The sequence below is a fragment of the Nuphar pumila genome, chromosome 17 (assembly GCF_984573655.1).
Source record: "Nuphar pumila chromosome 17, dmNupPumi1.hap1.1, whole genome shotgun sequence".
Lineage (NCBI taxonomy): Eukaryota > Viridiplantae > Streptophyta > Magnoliopsida > Nymphaeales > Nymphaeaceae > Nuphar > Nuphar pumila.
Window position 1 is genome coordinate 7,463,952 of NC_143265.1, and position 11,496 is coordinate 7,475,447.

Here is an 11,496-nt window from a genome sequence, read left to right on the forward strand (position 1 = left end):
ACTAGTTCATTATTCCTTTTGAATGCATGATTAGGTCGTTTTTATGTTAAAAATTTGATTGTTTAATCAAAATAATTCCCAGAATATTCATTGTGGTTTGGAATTCGTTGTTACATCAAAAATTGTGAAAACGTTATCTCGGTTTATCAAAGACCCCTTCAAAAAAATGATCGTATCAGCCTCGATACTAATTCGTTTCTGACGTTCTTTAGCTTCTTAAAAAGTTAGAACGATTTCCTACAACTTTGTAGTTGAAAGATTTTTTAGATTCGTTCATTTACGCCCATGAATTTGTCTATCAAAGTATCAGACTGACAGAAGTCTTGTACTTCTGTTTTGCTACAGAACATCCGTAGTTGTGCTCTGTGTTTTTCATTTATCTGAAGATTCCCTGCATGAAATTTAGATTTTTTTGATTCTGTGAAAATCTAAGATCTAAGATCTAAATCTACATCTTTTATGTTTAGAGAATGCGTTGAATCGTTGTCTTTGTGCTCCAAAAATATCGATTTCTGCTACTGTTATTTTGCTTGGAGTTTTTGGTTTCATGCTCGTTAACTATTACTATTTGATAACTTCAAAAATTCATAACGGTTTGTAAGAATATCAGAAAATTATGATCTTTAGTATTCTGAAAAGGTCTGAATCTGACCTTCGTTTCGTTAGTTGTGAGTTTCAGCAAACTTTATCGTTTGAGGGGTCGAAAACCCCTCCAAACAATTTTTCCATAGAATCTAATAGTTTATCTTGGATTTGTTTATCAATCTCGGTTTTGAGTCCGTGGTGCAGACATCTCTATTCCGAATCTGGTGTTTTTAGATTTGTTGGAAAACTGTGTGAGTCGCACACGATTTTCATTTGGATCGCCTTTATCGAAATAGAGTGCATAGATCTCAAAAATCTGTTTCTTAGAGTTTTGTTCAGACTCTGCATCGTTTAAGCTTCTGTGTGTGTTTGGATCCTGGATCGTGGATCAGTGTGTACCGAGTCCACACCATACCATTGCATCAGAGGGTCAGTGCGATCGGGCCTCCATCGGTGTCTGATCACCATCGGTGGTGTTTTTTCTTTTCTCTACCCGAAAAAAACATGAAAATGGCCAAACCCTGTTACTATTTTTTTTTTTGATTTTTATGCAAATCGAGAATGCTTGGTTCGTCCATTTGTCTAAATCAGAAAAGTAAAAATTGACCTCTTGTTTTGTTTTTTGATTTTTTTTGTACATTTTTTTTTATGATGATGAGTCGCTGTTGTCATCAGCATTCAATTTCTATGTCAACACAACTTATTCTAGTACCCCCAGAGATCCGTCGAACTCGATCTGATACCAATGTAGAGACCAATATAATGGAATGCAAAATTGCAGCAGAGTCCGTACTCTCAACCTTTTGATACGGTTGAATGTTTTTATTACAGTAACCCTGAATGCTTGTATAATTTTTTATATTTTCATATATTGAATCGTACCTTTTTATTGTACTTATGATTGTAAAGAGTTTTAGTTTTAGAACATAACTCTGAAAAAAATTTCTTCGTCCTCTCAAGAGACAGGTCTCTTGAATTTAAACAGTGCAACTGTTGAAAAGGCCCTCCAACCGTCACTTTATGGCCATACGGCATGCGGTTTAATGTTTTTACTCTACTTATTTTAACTCGACAAATACTTTCTAAACATTAAGGCTTCTAAAAGCAATGTTGTCAGTGCCAGGGGTATCGATGGAAATTTATCTGTTTCACTCTTGAATTGGTTATTTTTTAATAAATATAAAATATAGTTAAATTTATTTTTAATATTATTTTAATAACTTTGATTGACACGCGGGTTCAAAATGATTCACTTGAGTATATGTATCAGCCGATTCACATCAATGGTCAGCCAAACAATACAGGGCAGATACAGATACTGACAACATTGTCTAAAAGTATATATTGCTATGATTGATCCTACTATCTAATTGAAATCTCGTGATGCAAGTCATTTTAACTCGGTCTAACCTTCTTTGTCTCCTGATTCTAGTCATTTTAACTCAGTCTAACCTTCCTTGTAGATGCATTCAGCACAGACAATAAGCAGAGATCGACCCTTAGATAATGTTTTTTAACAAAAAAAATTTATTTTTTTGAGTTGAAAAAGCTTGGTGCGTTTGTGGTTGTGAATTTTTTCATCACCTAAAAAACTTGTATACACTTAAGATTTTGGCCATGTAAATCACATCTTTAAGGTTAGATTTAACAGAAGAATAAATTAAAAAAATCAGTTTTGATAACTTGATTGTAGGTTGAGTTTTCACTTCTGCTTAAAGATAGTTTGCATTGCCTTGAACGAAATATCTTTAAGAAGTGTAGCAAATATTCAAACCCCCTTACACCACCTGGTTGGTAGGAGGTCTCAGTGCACGTCTCCTCAGTGATGGGACGTTGCTGGTTCGAACCCCAGTGGTATGTTGAATAATAACAGGTGGGGGTCAGCCTAACCCCAGCTTGCCTTAAAAAAAAATTTTTGAACCCCTCTAAAACTTTGCATGAAGTAAAAACTGCACATGGTTTGACAAAAAAGAAAAAAGAGCATGTTATTTTCTGCAAAGAAAATGTTATAAAAAGGAAATAACAAGCAATTCAGTGGCATTTTTATATATGGTAATCTTTTTAAGGGCAAAAGGAAAGCCAAATGAGCCTTGCTCAAGATTCAAGAAACAAAGATACTGCCGACTGAGAATTCAGCCGTCTTTACAGCCTTCATCATCAAGAAGACTGAAATTTCCTCATCAAATTTGAAAAGGACATAAATTTGTCACCAAAGATCTAATATCAGCAGATATACTAATTTAACTATTTTTTCAATAAATGGGGTCGCCGGCGTGGCGATTGTAAAGGTATTGAGTTGAAGACCCGAGATCAAACCCTGCTGACACACGGGTGTGTCCGTAGCTTTTAGAGGTGGGCCACGTAATGCTGGGTGGTCGGGGGGGGGGCCACCCGGGGTTTTCCCTATTTTTCAATGACAAACTCACCAATCACCTTTGATTGGTTGTTCAATTTCAATATGTGTATTGAAATGTGAACAAAGATGAGGCTGTTTAGGTAATATGCTACCATACTCAATGCTCAAAACTAGGTGTCTGCCAGTCGTTGTCTTCCAAATATTTAATGGCAAATTAGACCAAGATTGGTCTTATCACTAGTAAACTAATGAGATAACATGAGTTTGCTCATTTATTGCTACCAGATTAATTAACTATTAATGATTATTTCTTAATATTTTAGCAAGAAATTAACCAAACAAAACCTAAAAAATAAGTATGTAACAGACCATTCTCTCTCTCTCTCTCTCATCTTTTCTTATTAAAAAAATTCAAGAAGTAAAGAAAAGACTAATACCCACAAAGAAAATTTGATCTTAACGGCTACTTTAAATGGTCTGAAGCATTGCTATCAAACTCTACTAATGTCACCATCTCCATCTTGTCACCAACACATGGATTTGGCCAATCTCGGGTAATTTCTCCTCTGCGATTAATTTTTTCTGGTTGGGTTGTTCATGAAAAAATAGTGCGTTTCTTACTTTCTCGTATACAAGCAAAGTTTTTGTTGTTATTTTGCTTTTATTTCTATACTTCTAGAACCGTTTTTCGGGGTATAGTTGCTTGATTTTTGTTTTTTGGGGATACCCATTTGATGAATGTGCTGAAATGGGTTGGTGGGTGTTGAATAGCTTTTGCAATCGAAGCATGATTTCTGATATGCAGATGTGTATTTTATTGTGTTTATTGGAGTTTTTTATTTCATAATATGATGAAGAGTTTGGATCTATCTTTTTGTTTTGATTGTGGATATTTCCTTTGGATTTAGCGTCTTTACTTTGTTCATGATACAATATTTCTGCTTTTTGGGATTTTTACTGTCAGATCTACAGCTTCTCCTTTTACCATTTGTTTGCCTTTTGTTCTATATCTTGGTCTATTCTTGATATTGTACTATTTCATTGTTTTTTGTTTTGGCTCTTGTTTTGTAGCTTTCTTTGATGCTAATATTGTCAAAGGAGCAGGGCCAACTTTTTTTCTTTTCAATATTTTAAATAATTTACTGGACTTCTGAAATTACCTCTATGGTAATTTTCTCCCTGTAGATAAATAACAGGTAGTCCTATTTCTCTGTAGAATAAATTATTATTTTTTATCTTTCTTCCGGTATTTGTGAAAATGATTAGTAACGAGCCTTCGGAGTGCCAAGATGACATTTGGATTCAACCAGATTCCCCTCTTGGTATGTTTCTGTCGAATGCTTCTTCTTCTTCTTTTCTTTGTTAAGGAAATCGTTTACTTCTCTAAATTGAGACTTTAATTCTGCTTAAAGATATTTCTCATTGCCTGTGGGATGAACTAAACCAAAGTGGGAAAGATTCGTGGTGTATGTTAGATGAATCGACTCCGGTAAAGGATTATGTTGGTTTTGATTACCCTGTTTCCTCTGTTCCTGATGAAGGTACACCCTTCTTGAAAAACTTCACTTTTTTAGTTATTGATGAGAAAAAAAAGTTTCTTTGTTGGTTCATTCTACACAATCTGCAACTCATATTTCAAAGTTAGTTACGGTCCATTACTTGCACTTTAAAACTGCAGTGGTAACTGAAAAGACAATGGAAGAACGTAAGTGCTCTTCATCGCAATTAAAAAGGCGTCGGATGCTACAGTTCTCTTCATCGGAGTCGATTGTGTGTATTTCTGATGAGAATGTCTCCTCGCCTTTTGTTAAATCTAAGGTTCATGAAGGTTCCTGTGTTATCAATTGGAATGGTTTTGTTTTTAATTGGCTGATTTGGTGGTGTTAATCGTTGATATTTCTTTAATCATGACTATGATATTTTCTCATTTTGATACCAGATCAGTGAGGACTCTTTGATTGAAGAAAGTGGAGATTTGTATTTTTCAAATGAAGTCCCTGAAGATCAGCTCTGGGCTTCGAGCATTCTTGGTTGTTCTCCTTATATATACCTGTGTGTGTGTGTGTGTGTGTGTGTGTGTGTGTGTGTGTGTGTGTGTGTGTGTGTGTGTGTGTGTGTGTGTGTGTGTGTGTGTGTGTGCATCTGCCTGTACTTGCATCCACACTGAAGTATGGTTACGGATGTTGCCAGATTAAGTTTAGTTATGTGCATCATATGTGCACATGTTAAAATTTGTAGTGGCATTCGTGCTCACAAATATGCACATCAAGTTTGTGTTCGGGGTTGTTAACTTCTGATTGCTTTGTTTATATTAGAAGAACGTTTCAGCTCCGGCAGTGAGTGCCTGGGTCAGTCACCAGAGGGGTGGATGGACTGCTTTAATGAGCATGAAATGCAGATAAACTCTCATGACACGTAATTCATTCTTTCCTTCCGTTAATCATTTCTGTTTAACATATTGAACAACAATTTGAACTCATGCGATGTTGTCTAACAGTAAACTTTCGGGTGTCTCTGAGGAACAACTCAATGTATCAGGTGTGTATAGAATGTTGCTTATGCATCAAAGATATTTTGATAGAAAAAATGTCCAAATTGTTCATAAATGTATTTGTTTATTCTGTTTTAGAGTTTTGCACCATGCCACCTGAAATGGAAATGGATGCATGGCAAGAGTTTACACCTCAAGCCCCTCGTACTTGTTTTACAGGTATTTATCTTCTCTCTTGTCAAAATTCCACTACCAGGCTTGAATAGAGAGTCAGTATGTACATGAAAGTTTATCAAAGTTGAACAACCCTAAAACAATTGGCAATTAGGGACAAGTTGCTTGAGGTCAAAACAACTTTGTCAGAGTCTAGTATGCCAACGCTTAATGTTGGATTCAGTCTACTGATATGGGCTACACTCAGTTGCTTTGAACTCCCTGAGTTTGCTATGAAAGTCTAGGGTTCTAAAAACTCATTTCTAATGATACTATTTAGAACAATTAAACCTGCACTTCTAATACTGGTCCTTCATATCAGGTTCACCATCATTGGTCAAAGCTCCCACAAAATCAATTGGCCCTGTTGCTTACCCCTTTACCCTCATTAAGCCATGTGGGGTGCAAGGAGGCATAACATTAAATGACATCAATCAACGTATACTCACTCCACCAGCATCAAGATCAAAACACAAGAAGAGCAAGGATGCTGCCCCATCATATCCTACTTCATCATTCTCAGGGAAGCCTGTTGTTGCATTGACTAAAATCCACACTGAAGGAGGGAAAGGGAGCATTACAATAATGAGAACCAAAGGCTAAAGAATATCAAGTTTCTTTTGAGGAGCATGGCAAGTTTCGACACCTGCATTTTGGGGTTGCAAATGCTTTGCTTGATTTCGGATCATTGTTGAGTTCTTGATCTATAGTTTTGGACTCCTCTTGCTATGATGTGTCTCATGCATATAATTGTTGTAGGAATCACATTGTCATGCAAGTGCTGTGGTTTTTTTTTTCTTCTTCTCTCTCTCTTCTTTTTTTCTTTTTGCTTTAGTGTGTCTGGCCTTTGAGATTCATAATTCGATTTGGAAAACAGCCAGTCTGTTGCTTGAAATATAAGATTGGTGGTGAAAATTTGTACATACTCTGGGTATCTCTCTTGCTTTTAGTATTCCTTTCTTGCATAATGCTTGTGCTATTCTTTTCTATGATTTCTCTCAAGTACTTGTTAGTGGTAGACAAGCTAATTCGTGAAATGTTGGTTTTAGGTTGTAAATTATGTTAGTTGTCTTTGAAGTTATCTTGTTCGTATACCATTAACAACTTAAAAAATACTGAATGTTCCCTCTATTTCTTTGTCTATTTTAATGATAGGTATTCATTTGAATGGCCCACTGGGTCCTGAATCCTGATCAAGGACATTTCAGTCAAATGCCTGTGTTTGACCAAGGCTGATTCAAATGATGCTTCATTTCAGCTAGGGTGCATGTTTGTTTCAGCAGTCTATTTCAGATTCACGCCTAGATCCTCTTTCATAGTCATTGTTTTCTAAATGATTTACTGAATCTTTTGCAGAAACATGCTTTAGCTTGACTTTTACCTCCATCTCTTGATTTTTTGTTTTCAGCTAGGGTGCATGATTTACTGAACTCTTGTCTTCAACATTAGAAATTTTGTTCTGTATTAGTTTGGAAAGGCTATTTAATGATAGTCATGCTCAAAATCTTGGAGACTTCTCCATTCCTTTTCATGAGATAAATCGTGACTTCATGCGCAAGATTCAAAAGAAAGAAATTGCAGAGGCTTTGAAGAAAATGAAATCAAGAAGGGCAGTTGGCCCAGATGGTATACCTATCGAGGCTTGGAAATGCTTGGGAGAGAAAGGTTTAGACTGGTTGACAAATCTTTTTAACTTGATTTGGCGAACAAATAAGATGCCTAATGAGTGGAGGAAGAGTACTTTGGTGTCTTTATATAAGAATAAGGGTGATATACAAGATTGCACAAACTATCGTGGTATAAAACTCATGAGTCATACTATGAAACTTTGGGAGAGGGTGATTTAGTCTACGTTGAGGAAGGTTGTCATGATATCGGAGAATCAATTTGGTTTTATGCCTGGTAGATCAACTATGGAAGCTATACATCTCCTTAGACAACTTATTGAAAGATATAGAGAGAGAAACAAAGATTTGCATATGGTTTTTATTGATTTAGAGAAGGCATACGATAGAGTACCTAGGGACGTTCTCTGGTGGACAATGATGAAGAAAGGTGTTTCTCTCAAGTACATTAGTATAATTAAAGATATGTATGAAGGAGTAGTAACCAATGTCCGCACTTGTGGAGGGGTGACAACCAATTTTCCGATAACGGTTGGGTTACATCAAGGATCTGCTTTAAGCCCTTTCCTATTTGCGATAATGATGGATGAACTTACGAGATCAATTCAAGAAAATGTACCGTGGTGTATGTTGTTTGCTGATGATATTGTTTTGATTGATGAGTCTAGAGCTGGGGTTAATGCTAAGTTAGAATTATGGAGACAGACATTGGAAGCTAGAGGTTTTAAGTTGAGTAAGAGTAAGACTAAATATATGGAATGTCGGTTTAGTAAGCAACGAAGTAGTGATGGGAGTGTAGTGAAGCTTGGTGAGCAAGAAATACTGGTGAATGATTATTTCAAATATTTGGGATCCATCATTCAAAAGTATGGAGAAATTGATGGAGATGTAAATCATAGGATAAAGGTTGGGTGGATGAAATGGAAAAGTGCAACTGGAGTGCTGTGCGATCGTAGAATGCCATTGCGGTTGAAGGGAAAGTTTTATAGGACGACTATTAGACCCACTTTACTATATGGTACGGAATGTTGGGCTGCCAAGAGACATCATATTCAAAAAATGAGTGTAGCTGAGATGTGGATGCTTAGATGGATGTGTGGAAATACAATAAAAGATAAGATTTGGAACGAGGAGATATGTAAGAAGGTAGGTGTTGCATCCATTGAAAATAAGATGCGAGAGAATCGTTTACGGTGGTTTGGACATATTCGACGAAGGCCTAATGATGCTCCAGTTAGAAGGTTGGAGAAATGGGAAAATATATTAGTTAAAAGAGGTCGGGGTTGGCCTAGGAAGACTTGGATGGAGATGATAGGAAAGGATATGAATGCTTTGAACCTCACCGAGGACATGGCATTGGATAGAAATGATTGGAGGAAAAGGATTCATGTGGAAGACCCAAAATGAATTTCTTTTTTGGTTCATATCGCTGACCCCAATTGTTTTGGGATGAAGGCGTAGTTGTTGTTGTTGTATTAGTTTGGAAAGGCACCAACAGTCTCACTTAGATAAGCATGATTGATAGGTAAGTGCTTCTCCATCTCAAAAGACAGATAGGTGCAACATGGCATCATTGTGTTGTTTCAACCTTATGTTGCTTAACCACTCATGCAGACTATGGATAATACACAACCTTGACCTTTCATTTGCTGTAAAACCGTGTTAAGTACAAACAGAAAAGCAGTACAAGCAAAAGTTTTCAAACATCTAATTGGGTGATTGCTTGTAACATAAATCTCTTTGGTCTTGTTATCTTTGGCCCAGCTAGATCATAGTCTGTCTTCTCCTTTCTTTAAATCAATTTATGTTTCTCAGAATTGTTTCTCTCTGATGGGTCAATCCGGCAGCTGTAAATAGTTAAAGTAGGATTAACATTGAAAATTTTCTTTGTCAGTTGTTTACCATTGGTAAACTGCAGATTTCATTGTAACCACAACATATCACGAATTTCATTTAAACCCAAATACATGTTTTTACATTTTTCCCTCTTTAATAGTTCTTTAATTACTTAGCTGTACTTAACTTGCAATGACTTTTTATATATGATTTCTTTTTTCGATGGATTAGATATGAAATTTGAAAACATCAATTTGTACTGCATTGATTTGAAGTTCTTATTATGAGATCTGTTTTCTTTTGTTTGTCACTCGACTTATATCCTGATTCTAGGAGCAATTTGAAGGCTCTCTAGTTACAGAGTTGTCTGTTTATAGAAATTAAACAGTGCTATTTTTTAAATCAAATATATACCTTTATAAGATCTAAAAACCACATATTGATGTATAGGCAATAGTTTCTCTCACATGCTCAGGTTCAGTTTCTATTTGAAAAATGAACACTTCTGACAGTATCTTCACAGGCTGAAACCTTACTAGACATATCATTCTAGAAAGAAAGTGCTGTTTGATGGATCCTATCATTCCAGCCTTTTTTCGGTATCTTTTTCCTTTTCCAATGCCTTTTCAGATGTGACTTTGCCAGCTACCTGAAATTTGTGATTGTTCGTTGTTCCATTTCAGTGGTCAAATAGGATAATTTTCTTCTCGAGACTAAGGCAACAGTGCATACAATTTCCATGTGGCAGAAAGAATATGGCAGTTTACTCTAGCACCTGTTCTTTATAATGCAATCTCAGCCCAAAAAAATCTCAGAGGCCATCTTGCATCCCACTAAAATCTCAGAACTATAATTATTATTGTTTTTCTTGATTGTGCTATCGTATCACTTGCATGATACAGATGCTTGTGCTTGGTAATTGATCTCTTCAGCATCTGGTGGGGAGGGGCCTCACTTTTTTTGGATAGGCTAAGGGAAAACCACCCCATCACTGACCATACATTGGCAGGCCTCCGGTTGGTAAAATTCTTGAGGTCCCTCCTGCCCACCGATGAGTACACCCAACTTCAACCTTGTGACAAAGGACTCTCTCCATTGGTTTCAAACTCGTGCTGTCCCCAGGTTGGCGACGTTCAGGAGTCGCTCCTAACAGCCTTGGTAGGATGAATGATGGCTTAACATTACAACTTCATGTACCAAAATATCTGATCTCTTCACTTATAAACAGGTTGATGCAAATCAAGACACTCTGTGTTCATGTCTTTTTCATGCTATGGAGAAAACAGCAATCAATAGGATCTTCCCCAGATAACAAAGGGGAGTAGGTTTCTTTTTCAAGGGGCCCATGATAGGGAAATCCATCTAGTGCCTCTAGAACATTTTTGGGTGGATGATAACAATGTGGAAGATGACAAGTTGGGTGCCAATTTTGTTGGCACTAATAACAGATTGTCTCCCACAGGGCCCCAAAGTAATCATGCTGGCACAAAAAGTAGTGTCGCCATGGTTACAACCAATGCTGTCAGAATTGGCGTCCGAACCAAATCGTTTTTCAAAAAGATTCAGAAAAACAGCTTGAATCGTATTGAGTCGAATAATTTTGAATCAGACTATTTAAAAACAAGATCATAAAAGATCAAGAAAATTGTCTAAAACAAAGAAGATACCATTATGAAGTAAATGATGACTTAATGCATACTTATAGGCTTCAATCAAATTCTAAAAGATGCATTCAATGCTTAAATAATACAATAGCAAACAAAAAATATCATAATTATCATGAAAAATATAAAAAGAAAATGATTTCAGGCCCATTTTCAATTGAATAGTGAGGTGCTCATTCAATTTGAGTCGACCTGAATCAGCCGATTGTTGGGTTTCCCTCTTTTGTGGAATCCATTGGTTTGATGCACATTCAGTATCACTGTAGAATTTCAAGCACGACGCCTGATCTTCTCGAGGACGATTTGGAGTATTCGTTAGATAGCGATTTGTATAAGTCTTCTCAGCTGAATGACGATTCAGCTATTTAGAGTTTGAGGTTCAGCGTTATGTGCTTTAGCCGGATGACGATTTGTGGTTATCGCTGGATAGCGATTTGTGGTTAGGCGCTTCAGGTGCATCGTAAGTTTTGCAAGATGTTTAGTCTTCCACATTTAATGCGAGTCTCGTCCTCTATTTAAGGGATGGATGAGAGAGCAAAAGCAGTAGGAGAGAGCGAAAAAGGCAGAACATTAGGGAGAGAGTGTGAGAAACACTTTTAGGGCATCAAAAGGGTGTGGAGTGAACAAAAGCAAGAAGTGTTGCTACACTTCTTTGAGGACAGTTTCGTCAATCTTGTTCTTTAGATCATTCGTTCTTTGTTCCTCAGTGAGGTATATCCTCTTGTT